Source organism: Amblyomma mixtum, chromosome 7 (assembly GCF_055824585.1).
Source record: "Amblyomma mixtum isolate Tamu chromosome 7, ASM5582458v1, whole genome shotgun sequence".
Lineage (NCBI taxonomy): Eukaryota > Metazoa > Arthropoda > Arachnida > Ixodida > Ixodidae > Amblyomma > Amblyomma mixtum.
The window spans coordinates 22,150,946-22,163,779 of NC_143018.1; the positions used below are offsets into that span (position 1 = coordinate 22,150,946).

Here is a 12,834-nt window from a genome sequence, read left to right on the forward strand (position 1 = left end):
CAATCCATGGTGAACTACACATGTTCAATCCTGCGTCGTCTTTCCGACTGTTCCGCTAACACATGTGGCGAAGAAATTACAGCCAGTCAGGTGTAGCCAGGCCATGCGCCATCATTCTGCTGCGTGCGATGGTTTGACTACGTGGGACTGCACCCTGTTTTAACTGGGTAAACACAACCAAACTAGAAGCTCTTCAACTGCAGTTTGTTTCCGCATAGACGCCTGTGGAACGCTGCACTGCCTACCGCGGTTTTCAGGGGGGGTAAGCATTATTAGCAAAGCAGGTCATGTCATCTTCGGTCAACCTCTGCCTCTCATTAACCGGCCAGCATTCTGTGCATAGAGGAGTCGGCCCCCATCTCTCAATGTAGACTTGACGGCGTTGCGCTGCCGGAAGTTTTGCGGAACTTTATCAACAGAGATAGGCCCTCGCCACCCTTTCCCGCGCGATCTCAATCACAGCTTTAAATCTCCTTGAGTGCGCAGCGATTCTCATCCGGGGGTGTAGCTCAGATGGTAGAGCGCTCGCTTAGCATGCGAGAGGTACTGGGATCGATACCCAGCACCTCCATGGAAGCAAGCTTTTTTCGTCTCTTCTTAAAGCGCCGCAACGTCAAGAAACAATATTTCAGACAAGGCGATTTTTAAAGCGCCAGAACAACGCCATGGGCTACGAGGTGCATCACACTGGAGAGGACCTGATTAATCTTTGCCGCCTTGAGTTCTTTGAAATTGATCAGAATCTTGGTACACTGAAGATTTTGCCTTTCACAGGCTGGCCTCCGCGGCGGGTGTCGATTCCACGACCTTGAACTGTGCAGCCAAATAATGCGAACACCTAGCCATCCCGGAGCTTTTTTTTCAAACAAAGTATGCAAATTTAAAATAGGTTCTGTTTTTACAGTTCTGACGCGCTCCCTGGTGACCTCTAACATATACGCTCTGTGTGCTTGTTCACCCCTTTTTGTGCACTAAAGGTGACGATTAATAATGACAGAGTCGCAGAGCTTTAAAGCGACAGCGTTAAAACTCCCGTTGTGCAGAAACAACCGGCGTCGTCGGTGTTGTGAGCGAAAAATCACGGGATAAGCAACCTGATTGGGCCACCCAGGTCACGTGACCTTGTGACGTCATCACAACCTGCCCACCCGATAGTGGGCAAATTGACCAGCATGGTAGGTCGATGTTAAATTAGTCATTGGTCGCGAGAGGTTGCTCGGAATGAGCAACCTGGGTCGAAGCATCGTCATCTCTAGGAAACTTTAAAGAAACGGTGAACTTGCACTTGTTATCGATTCAGATATGACAGTTTACCTTGAAAGTGCAATATGTTCTCACTGTTTCTGGTACTTATGTACCTTCCATTTTAAGCGTACGTATTTACTTAATGTAGTTTGCTTACCGCGTGTTGCTTGAGTGTTTTGTGTATTCGGAAAGGGGACTGACACTTAGGCGTTCGTCGCTTTTTTGTCAGCCTCCTCGACAGAGTTTCTTCGTGTTTCTGTGAAATAAACATTCATTCGTACAAGACCCACCAGTGCGAGCACCTGCCTCGCAGGGCAGTGGCGCATCGCTCAACCGCTACACCACTGCGCGATGAGTGGTATGAAGGTTCCTGTGGACTCTAAAGTCTAGTGACCAATTTCGCATATATGGGCATTATATGGGCATATATGGGCATTATATGGGCATATATGGGCATTATATGGGCATATATGGGCAATTCCGCATATATTGCGCAGTAACGCTACGCGTCATACTCTTAAGGCGGAGCGGGACAGTCCCCTTCCAGTTTTTCCAGTTTCGACCCTGGTCCTTCACAGTCTCTTCACGTTTGTGAAAGATTGAAACTTAGGGACGTGACGCTAGCGTACCTTGCTCTTACAGCGCAGTGTATTCGGCGAAATGCTAGCAACGCTGTCCTGACTATAAATGAAGCACAAGGTATGTAGCTTTGCCTCTGAATCAGCACTGGTTTAATGCAGTGCGGAAATGTCCTGTGACGTCATACGTGCATCATTTTTAGTTTTATGTGCTCGTGATATGTCTTCACACTGCCCACACACGTTCGTGTTATTGCTTTGCGTAGCTTACACCGATATTTACTTCTGCGCTGTAAATTATAACGTTGATGGCAAGTGGATTATGTTTCGTACTTTTAACGCCAGAGCCTTTGTGTCTCTATGTCGGAAAAAAGTTGTCCAGCGATGGCGAGAGTCTGAATACCCGCCTCCGGAGCGGCCAGAACACACAGATAGAACGTGGCGCCCTTAGAGAGAGTCTAAAACGCCACTAAAACCCCTGATAACCTCCGTCTGCTGTAGAAGACCTAATACGTGATATTATGCAAGGGCGCCATGATAGTGCACCACACAAAGCTTCCACCGAGCATTTACAGCGCTTAGGACTATAAGGTGATTTTATACAAGTGCGCATCTCCTCGCTTCCTACAGCCCGGACGCTCCTACAAGCCGTGTTTACAACAGAACACCGTAAAAGGCCCCGTAGTCTTAGCAAAGCGCTTGACCGGTACAGCGTAACCTCGTTGATTCGAATCTCCGGGATATTTGGTTTGGTTTGGTTTATGGGGTTTAACGTCCCAAAGCGACTATGCTATGAGGGACGCCGTAGTGAAGGGCTGCGGCAATTTCGACCACCTGGGGTTCTTTAACGTGCACTGACATCGCACGGTACACGGGCCTCTAGAGGCCGCCGCGGTGGCTCAGTGGTTATGGTGCTCGGCTGCTGACCCAAAAGTCGCGGGTTCGATCCCGGCCGCGGCGGCTGGAATTTCTTTGGAGGAGAAATTCTAGAGGCCCGTGTACTGTGCGATGTCAGTGCACGTTAAAGAACCCCAGGTGGTCGAAATTTCCGGAGCCCTCCACTACGGCGTCTCTCATAGCCTTAGTCGCTTTGGGACGTAACCCCCCCCTATAAACGGGCCTCTAGAATTTCTCCTCCATAGAAATTCGACCGCCGCGGCCGGGATCGAACTGGCGCTTTAGTTCCGTCAACGTCACGTGTGCTAAGGGCAGCCCGATTAGAATTCCCACAGTTCTAACTCCAAATAAATAGAAAAAAATTTTCGCATCCCTTTCGAGTTCCAGTTACCTAATTCAACTGCATTACACTGAGTTCAAGATGAGTCAGCGCCGATGAAGTTAAAATTCTTCAAAAACCAAGATTAAAAAAGCCGCAGGGCCGGTTTCTCTTTGGAGGACGCCCAACACGTGAGGCCACGCAAAAGAAGTGGAGGCTTGCCAAGTATTGCGGAACGTGGTGGACGCAGTAAGGACGTCAGGGTTCTTGACCGTTCGATCCCATTTACAGTTACAAGGTTTGTTCGATCCGCCTGCGATCCTCGTCTGGGGGTTTAGCTCAGATGGTAGAGCGCTCGCTTAGCATGCGAGAGGTACTGGGATTGATATCCAGCAGCTGCACTGCGACTATTTTTTTTTTCGATTTTCTGCATGGCTACCTTGTTTGCAATGTTCAGAACGGACTTCATTGTCGGGCTGCATTTATCCTTATTGGGGCTTCTGAAGGATGCCAAGTACAGCGTGTGAACAGGATGTTTCTTCACAGTTAATGTGGCCTCTCTATGTGTTTTATTCAAAGCGACTGTGAATGACAGTAGTTAATGACAGTAAGCCTCTAGTTTTTTGAAGCCTACAATCAACTACCCCGGGAAGCTGCAGAAGCCCAAAGGTGGCGGCCTCAAATTCCCACCCCGTATGCATTGGGAAGAAATTTAGTGCCGGTTGATCAATTAATCGAATCCTATCCAAAACTTTCTGCCGCATATAGGTGATGACATTAGTCCTGAGTCCCTTGGGGCGCACACACATCCAACATCGGTCTATTGTACTTCTAAGGGGTTACGTGTGAAAGGGACTTATATTCGGTCCTTATACGCTTGTTAGAGAGTGCGGGCGAACAGCAATTGGATCTTGTTTTCGTAAATGTGGTCTACAAAACCAGCCCCTGGTTTTCCTCACTTGTTCGATCTCCTTTACTGGTATAAATGTCCTTCGAGTGCGTTGTGCTACTCGTCCGTGGGTGTAGCTCAGATGGTAGAGCGCTCGCTTAGCATGCGAGAGGTACTGGGATCGATACCCAGCACCTCCATGACCCATTTTTTTCCCGTGTTGTGCCGGGCTTTGGTCGGTGATGAGTTGGTGGGTAAGGTACTAAATAATTATAGACATCAAATTTCGCTTGCGTGTTTTTTCTTGCTAATGATGCGCAAGATATTAATATACATAAATCACCACGTGGTATTCACATACGATCTCTAATTAATATACAATTTGTAAAGACGAAGACGAACATTCTGTGCAGCGGCAGCAGTGCCATCGCTGCGCGTGCTTTCGGCTCACTTTGGCTGACCGCAGACTGTTGCCGCGCTGCTCCTCTAATAAGGTCCCAGAGCCTTTAATAAACCCCCGTCTTACAAATTTAAGTTCTTCTCGCACCTTTTTCAGGTTCAGTTTTAACAGTCGAGCGATGGCCATGACGTCAAATGTCAGTATAAATCACGTGAGGGATGAAAAAATCTGCGATATAATCGCTTCTTCGTCGTTTGGATTGACTACAATGGTAAAGCTGGCCTCTCTCAAAAGTCAGAATAACGCGAAATTAGGAACCAGTAATTATTTGTTTTCTTAATGCCTCACGGGGCATATACTGACCTTTGAAGTCAAGGTCATCACTCGGCTGTTTAAACCGAAAGAGGTGAAAGAAAAAATTCGATTGTAAATTGTTGTAAATTGTTTAGTGGCCATTTGCAGTATCACACGGTGATACATGTATACTAATGTATTAGGCATACACACAAAGAAGAGGACACACAGCCAAGTATTTGGTATCTATACTCCTTTATTAAGAAAGGTTGTGGTATGTGGAGTCTAAGGGGCTGTTTCAAGGTTCCGGTCCAATTTCGGTCATTTGGCGATATTCACCGCGCAGCCCAGCAAACGGACTTTTTCCCTCTTAACCCCCATCTGAATGCGGCTGCCACGGCAGAGATTCAATCATACGACCTTGGACTGAACAGCTGAACTGAATAGTTTCTCCGCCGCTGCGGCGGCTATCTCAAGAAAGATTTTAAGATTACGAGAAAAATATCCCTTTTTATGGCAAGGATACCCTGCTGGCATTTCAAAGAGATGCTTTCTCCGTCATAATTCTTCCCGGTTTATGCACTTACGGCCATGCACATAACGGCTGTGAGCTAGCTATCAAGGCGATCCGTAGCCTCTATTCCTGGTCGCTGTTTGTAGCAACGTAAACCTGAATAAGACGTACAAAAGCACGACAAAGAAATCACTGTCAGCCGAAGCCCTCTTGGGTCACTTTCCGCATATTTTTCTCGTGTTTCCTCATGGTTTTCTAGGCCTGTGTTCAAAGAAACGGACAGCAACTAAATAACAACTGGTCGTTTGCAAGTTAAAGCGTGCGCATCTTGTTGCAGTTTGTTGCAGCGACACGTAGCTCAAAAACCAGCAAGATATACGCAGCCATATACCGCACATGGTTATGTGCGACGTGTTGATCGCATTGAGATATGTCCTGAAAAGTACGTACATGAGCTAACCAGCCTGGGAAGAGCATTTTCGACGCGTATATTGTTGCAATCTCGACGCACCTGAAACTCTCCGCACGCTGTTCAATCCGTAGTGATTCTAGGCTGGCAGACGACTCAAACGAACTCTGGTGTAGGCGATGTGAACTTCTATTAGCTCCTGTCGCCCATCTATTACAGACCATCGCATGCATGCCAGATCCGCAACGCATACAACACCCGTCCTTCCGAGTAGCAGCGGTCGGTCAGGCGAGGCGGCTCGCAGGTCAAGTTTTCCGGAATTGTGTCGAAGGGGTGAGCGCGTTGGTTTCCATCGCCCTTTCGATCTCATTTATCCGTTTAATGTTCCTTCGCGTGTGAAGTGCTCGTCGTCCGGTGATGAAGCCACGCACCCCCGGGCGGATAGTGTTGTTAATTATTGCTCATTGCGCTCTGTAAGTGTATTTGTGTACTGTGGTTCTTGCCGAAGTCAGGCAATAAAAAAAAAAAAAAAGGGGGTGTAGCTCAGATGGTAGAGCGCTCGCTTAGCATGCGAGAGGTACTGGGATCGATACCCAGCACCTCCACTTGGACTTTTGCCTCCTCATGAACGAAAGCTTTTTTTTTTTCTTCTTTGAGGCGTCCAAATGGCGAAGTGTAATGTCTGCGAGCTGAAAAAGGACCCGAGGCAGGAACCTGTTTTTAATGACAAAAAAATAACATCACTGAGCAGTCAACATACTTATTTTCTTTTATTCAGTACACTCTGTTTTGCGTTGGCTCAAGGGGCGTGCAAGGGTTAACCGTCCCCTCTGTTCTCAGCGGTTTTGTTGTTGCTCTAGGCAAATAAGATCAAGAGGCAATCACAGCACGCCGCTAGAGGTTAACTGGCGCCCCGTTAGCCCTGTGCCATGGTTCTGACGTGTTTCTTCTTGACATTGCTAGTTTGTGCAGACGTATACAATTCATGCCCGGAAAACGATTGGCGAACTATACATGTTCAATCCTGCGTCGTGTTTCCGACTGTTCCGCTAACACATAGGGCGAAGCAACGGCCAGCCAGGCGTAGTAAGGCCATGCGCCATCTTTCTGCTGCGTATGTCAAACAACAATGAGCAAACAACAACCAAGCTAGAAGAAGGGGTTCCATTGCAGTTTGTTGACGCATAGACGCCTATGGAACGCTTCACTGTCTACCGCGATTTTCAATGAGCAACCTGGGTCGAAGCATCGCCATCTCTCGGAAACTTAAAAAAAAAAAGGTGAACTTGCACTTGTTATCGATTCAGATATGATTGCTTACCCTAAAACTGCAACATGCTTTCACTGTTTCGGTTATGTATTGCATGCACCTTTCATTTTTGGTGTACATATATACTTTATGTAGATTGCTTACCGTGCATGTGTTGCTTGAGTGCTTTGTGTATTCGGAAAGGGGACTGACACTTAAGCATTCGTTGCATTTTTGTCAGTTTCCTCGATAGAGTTTCTTTGTATTTCTGTCAAATAAACATTCATTCATACAAGGCCCACCAGTGACAGCACCTGCCATCGCAGGGCAGTGGCGCATCGCTTAACCGCTTCACCACTGCGCCAGGAGGGGAGGGAGGTTCCTATGGATCTATGACTGTAAAGTCGAGAACGACCAATCCTGCATATATGGGCATTAGCCCATTAACGCAGTTTCGACCTGGTCCTTGCGGTTGAAACTGTGATGGTCGAAAGCCTGCAATCCCTTCACGTCTGCGAAAAATTAAAACTTATGGACGTGACGCTAGCGTACCTTGATTTTAAAGCGCAGTGTATTCGGCGAAGTTGTAGCAACACTGTCCTCCCTATAAATGGAGCACAAGGTATGTACCTTTGCCTCTGACTCAGCACTGGTTAAATGCGGTGCGAAAATGTCCTGTAACGTCACACGTGCATCATTTTTAGTGTTATGTGCTCCTGATATGTCTTCACACAGCCCTTCGTGTTATTGTTTTGCGTAGCTTACACCGATATTTACTTCTGCGCTTTCAATTAGAACGTTGGCGGCAAGTGGATTATGTTTCGTATTCTTAACGCGAGTGCCTTAGTACCTCTATGTCGCAAAAAAATTGTCCGGCATTGGCGAGCGTTTGACGCCTTTCAGTCGGAGCGGTTGGAACACGCAGATGGAATGTGGCGCCTTGAGACAGAGACTGAAACGCCACTAAAATCAGTGATAACTTCCGTCTGCTCTAGAAGACCTAACACGGGATATGCAAGGGCGCCATGATAGTGCACCACACAAAGCTTCCACCAAGCATTTACAGCGCTTAGGGCTATAAGATGATTTTATACAAGTGCACATCTCCCCACTTCCTACAGCCCGGCAATAATGAAGGCCACCAGGACGCTCCTACAAGCCGTGTTTACAACATAGCACCGTAAAATGCTCCGTAATGTTAGAGAAGCGCTTGACCGGTACAGCGTACGCTCGTTGATTCGAATCTCCGGGATATTTGGTTTGGTTTGGTTTATGGGGTTTAACGTCCCAAAGCGACTATGCTATCAGGGACGCCGTAGTGAAGGGCTGCGGAAATTTCGACCACCTGGGGTTCTTTAACATGCACTGACATCGCACAGCACACGGGCCTCTAGAGGCCGCCGCGGTGGCTCAGTGATTATGGTGCTCGGCTGCTGACCCAAAAGTCGCGGGTTCGATCCCAGCCGCGGCGGCTGGAATTTCTTTGGAGGAGAAATTCTAGAGGCCCGTGTACTGTGCGATGTCAGTGCACGTTAAAGAACCCCAGGTGGTCGAAATTTCCGGAGCCCTCCACTACGGCGTCTCTCATAGCCTTAGTCGCTTTGGGACGTAACCCCCCCCCCCCCCCCCCCCCCCCCCCATAAACGGGCCTCTAGAATTTCTCCTCCATAGAAATTCGACCGCCGCGGCCGGGATCGAACTGGCGCTTTAGTTCCGTCAACGTCACGTGTACTAAGGGCAGCCCGATTATAACTCCCACAGTTTTAACTCCAAATAAATAGAAAAAAATTTCGCATCCCTTTCGAGTTCCAGTTACCTAATTCAACGGCATGACTTTGAGTTCAAGATGAGTCAGCGCCGACGAAAGTAAAATTCTGCTTCAAAAACCAAGATTCAAATGCGGTACGGCCGGTTTCTATTTGGAGGACGCCCGACTCGTGAGGCCGCGCAGAGGAAGTGGCGGCTTGCCAAGTATTGCGGAACGTGGTCGACGCAGTAAGGACGTCAGGGTTCTTGACCGTCCGATCTCATTTATAGTTTGAAGGTTTGTTAGATCAGCTTGTGTTGCTCGTCCGGGGGTGTAGCTCAGATGGTAGAGCGCTCGCTTAGCATGCGAGAGGTACTGGGATCGATAACCAGCACCTCCACGAGCTATTTTTTTTAATTTTCTGCATGGCTACCTTGTTTGCAATCTTCAGAACGGACTTCAGTGTCGGGCTGCTTTTATCCTTATTGGTGCTTCTGAAGGATGCCAAGTACAGCGTGTGAACAGGGTGTTCCTTCACAGTTAACATGGCGTCTCTATGTGTTTTATTCAAAGCGACTGTGGATGACAGTAAGCATCTGGGTTTCTCAAGCCTGCAATCAACTATCCCGGGAAGCTGCAGAAGCACAAAGGAGGCGACCTCAAATTCTCACCACGTTATACACTGGGAAGAAATTTAGTGCCGGTTGATCCATTATTCAAATCCTATCCAAAACTTTCTGCCGCATATAGGTGATGGCATTAGTCCAGAGTCCCTTGGCGCACACACATACCACATCTGTCTATTGTACTTCTAAGGGGCCACATGTGAACGGGACTTATGTTCGGTCCTTGTACTTCATAGAGTGCAGGGGAACAGCAATTGGCTCTTGTTTTCGTAAATGTGGTCTACAAACACAGCCCATGGTTCTCCTCACCTGTTCGATCTCCTTTACCGGTTTAAATGTCCTTCGAGTGCGTTGTGCTACTCGTCCGGGGGTGTAGCTCAGATGGTAGAGCGCTCGCTTAGCATGCGAGAGGTACTGGGATCGATACCCAGCACCTCCATGACCCATTTTTTTCCCGTGTTGTGCCGTGCTTTGGTCGGTGATGAGTTGGTGGGTAAGGTAGTAAATGAGCATAGACATCGAACTTCGCTTGCGTGTATTTTTCTTGCTATTCATGCGCAAGGCATTAATATACGTGAATCAACATGTGAGACTCACGTACGATCGCTAATTAATATATAATTTAAGTTCTTCTCCCATCTTTTTCAGGTTTGTTTTCAGCAGTCGAGCGATGGCCATGACGTCAAATGTCAGTATAAATCACGTGAGGCATAAAAAAAAAAACTTTAGTATAATCGCTGCTTCGTCGTTTTGACTAACTGCGGCGGTAAAGCTAGCCTGTCTCAAAAGTCAGAATTACGAGAAAAGAACAGCCAGTAATTACTTGGTTTATTAATGCCTCACGGGGCCTGTACTGACGTTTGCCGTCAAGGGCATCACTTGGCTGTTTAAAGCGAACCAGTTGAGAGAAGTGATTGGATTGTAAATTGTTTAGTGGTGATACATGTATACTAATTCAAATGGCATAAACACAAAGAAGAAAACACGGAACCAAATACTTGGTATCTATACTCCTTTAAGAAAGGTAGTGGTATTATGTGGAGTCTAAGGCTTCAAGTTGAACGTTGGCTGTTTCGAAGCTACGGACCAGTTCCGGCCATTTGGGGCTATTCACCGTGCAGCCGAGCAAACGGACGTTTTCTCTTGTAACCTCCATCTAAATGCCACTGCAGGGATTCAATCATACGACCTTGAGACTGACCGGCTGAAGTAGTTTCTCAACCACTGCGGCGGCTATCTCAAGAACGATTTTTGGATTGGAGGAAAAATATCCTTTTTTTTTTTATCAAGGTTGTCCTGCTCGCATTACAAAGAGATGTTTTTTCAGTCGTAAGTCTTCCCAGTTCATGCACTTATGACCATACACGTAACTGCTGTGAGTTGAGCTCTCAAGGACATCAGTGTCCTTTATGCCAGACAAATCCTGCTCGCTGTTTGTAGCAACGTAAACCTGAATAAGACGTACAAAGGCACGACAAAGAAATCACTGTCAGTTGGAGCTGTGTTGGCCCACTTTCCGCGTATTTGTCTCGTGTTTCCTTATGGTCTTCCTGCCCTGTGTTTAAAGAAACGGACAGCAACCAAATAACAACTGGTCATTTACGAGTTAAAGCGTGCGCATCTTGTTGCAGTTTGTTCCACCGACACGTAGCTCAAAAAAATTGAGGGGAGCACTTTGTTGACCTAAAGTGCGGTGAGCCCAAAGCTTTAAGCGCGGTTTTGCTGCTTGTGTCACTGATGTGTGGTTCAGATGTTAATTAGGTACACGTTTGTTTGTGAATCTTAAATCCTGGAGACACTGGAGGGCGTTTCTGCAAACGCTCTCCAGCGTCCTAGACAAGGAGAACTACATACACGTCGGCAGGAAGTGCGTAGCCACTAGCACGCTCGGCTGCGGAACGGAAGGATGGTGGTTCGAATTCCATCGTGCACAAAGATTTCTTTTTCTGGTCTGACTACAAAAAGCGTGACACCTCTGCTGGCAACCTTCTGTCGACAACGATGAGGCATTAAAAGCTTTCGTCTTAATAACCAGCAAGACGTATGCAGCCATCTACCGCACATGGTGATGTACGACGTCTTGATCGCATTGAGATATGCCCTGAAGAGTCGTATATGACCTAACCAGCCTCGGAGACGCATCTTCGACTTGCGTATATTGATGTAACCTCAACGCATCTGAAACTCTCCGCTCGCTGTTGAACTCCGCAGTGATTTTCGACTGGCAGACAACTCACACGAACTGTGGTGTAGGCCATGTGAACTTCTATTTCCATCTGTCACCCAACTACCACTGGCCATCGTATGTATGTCAGATCCGCAGCGCATACAACACCCGTCCTTCCTAGTAGCAGCGGTCGGTCAGGCGAGGCGGCTCGCAGTCAAGTTTTCCGGAATTGTGTCGAAGGGGTGAGCGCGTTGGTTTCCATCGCCCGTTCGATCTCATTTACCCGTTTAAATTTCCTTCGCCTCCTATGTGTTACTCGTCCGGGGGTGTAGCTCAGATGGTAGAGCGCTCGCTTAGCATGCGAGAGGTACTGGGATCGATACCCAGCACCTCCACTTCTAATTTTGCCTCCTTTAATGAATGAAAGCTTTTTTTCCCCTCTTTTAGGCGGGACAATGGCGAAGTGTAATGTCTGCGAGCTCGAAAAGGACCCAGAGCTGGAGCCTGCTCTTAATGAAAACAACAACTTATATCATTGAGCAGTCAACATATTTTCTTTTATTCAGTACACTCTTAAAACCCTTGTATCCAGGGTAGTACTGCATAAAGAAGGGGGTTTGTTGAAATAAGCAACGACAAAGTACCCGGAGAGCACTGTCTACAATACAGAACACTCTACCATATATAGAACACAAAATTTACTTCCAAGCATTGAAAGAAGAAATACCGTAGAAAGCAGATCAACGGCTAAATTTTAACAGGACTGCATGGCAGTGAAATTCTAGAAGTGTACAATTAACCAACAAAAGCTATCAGGTAGATCCACAGCCTTAAGTGTGCTTCTTGTAGCCAGAAATAGCCAAAGAATAGTTATCCAGCCCAAACGCAAAAGCCAATGAGCATTAGATCTGAGAAAAATACAAAGGATAGAAGAAATTTGACAACCTAACGATATTAAATAACAGCACGCAATTAGAAGGTGTTGAATCGTTACCCTGGGAATATCCACCAACAAGTCACAATTTTATATAACTAAGAAAGCAAACAAATGTAGCATAGAATGAGCATGGCACGCTTTAGAAACGGATTTTATAGCGTAAGAAACTTTCTTTGCTTCAGGCGTAGTAGTCATTTCCCACCTTTTAAGCGTGCCTTAATTGTCAGCTTGATTGCGGCGAGTTTTAACGGCGAGCAAATAGAAGTCACCGCTTTATGTAATCAATTTATGATACAGCCTATGTTTCGAGCATATCCTGTTGGCGACCTATGGAGTTCGCCACTCATTGCGAACGGGCTGACTGCTCTTCCTCGTTTTGATAGTAAGTCTACAGGTTTCGTACAGTGACTTGAAAAACTGAAGATCATCGTTAAAATTGCTTGGATTTCTTAAATGGTGATATCAAAATTCGCATTTAAAACTTCAGAAAATAATAAATTTGCTTTGACAGCTATTCAGCACTATTTTCCACGCTTTAAATTGATTTGTCATCAGCTGTTTGC

The 12,834-nt window shown here is 46.8% G+C and overlaps 6 non-coding genes across 6 annotated transcripts; all 6 read left to right on the plus strand.

Annotated features, from left to right (window-relative positions):
• Window positions 1-498: 498 nt before the first annotated feature.
• TRNAA-AGC (transfer RNA alanine (anticodon AGC)) lies at window positions 499-571 on the plus strand. Its single transcript has one exon. It is a non-coding gene; the product is annotated as a tRNA-Ala (tRNA).
• Window positions 572-4,055: 3,484 nt separating this feature from the next.
• Window positions 4,056-4,128, plus strand: TRNAA-AGC (transfer RNA alanine (anticodon AGC)). The gene has a single exon. It is a non-coding gene; the product is annotated as a tRNA-Ala (tRNA).
• A 1,949-nt stretch (window positions 4,129-6,077) lies between these two features.
• TRNAA-AGC (transfer RNA alanine (anticodon AGC)) lies at window positions 6,078-6,150 on the plus strand. The gene has a single exon. It is a non-coding gene; the product is annotated as a tRNA-Ala (tRNA).
• A 2,718-nt stretch (window positions 6,151-8,868) lies between these two features.
• Window positions 8,869-8,941, plus strand: TRNAA-AGC (transfer RNA alanine (anticodon AGC)). The gene has a single exon. It is a non-coding gene; the product is annotated as a tRNA-Ala (tRNA).
• A 592-nt stretch (window positions 8,942-9,533) lies between these two features.
• TRNAA-AGC (transfer RNA alanine (anticodon AGC)) lies at window positions 9,534-9,606 on the plus strand. The gene has a single exon. It is a non-coding gene; the product is annotated as a tRNA-Ala (tRNA).
• A 2,050-nt stretch (window positions 9,607-11,656) lies between these two features.
• On the plus strand, window positions 11,657-11,729 carry TRNAA-AGC (transfer RNA alanine (anticodon AGC)). Its single transcript has one exon. It is a non-coding gene; the product is annotated as a tRNA-Ala (tRNA).
• Window positions 11,730-12,834: the final 1,105 nt, after the last annotated feature.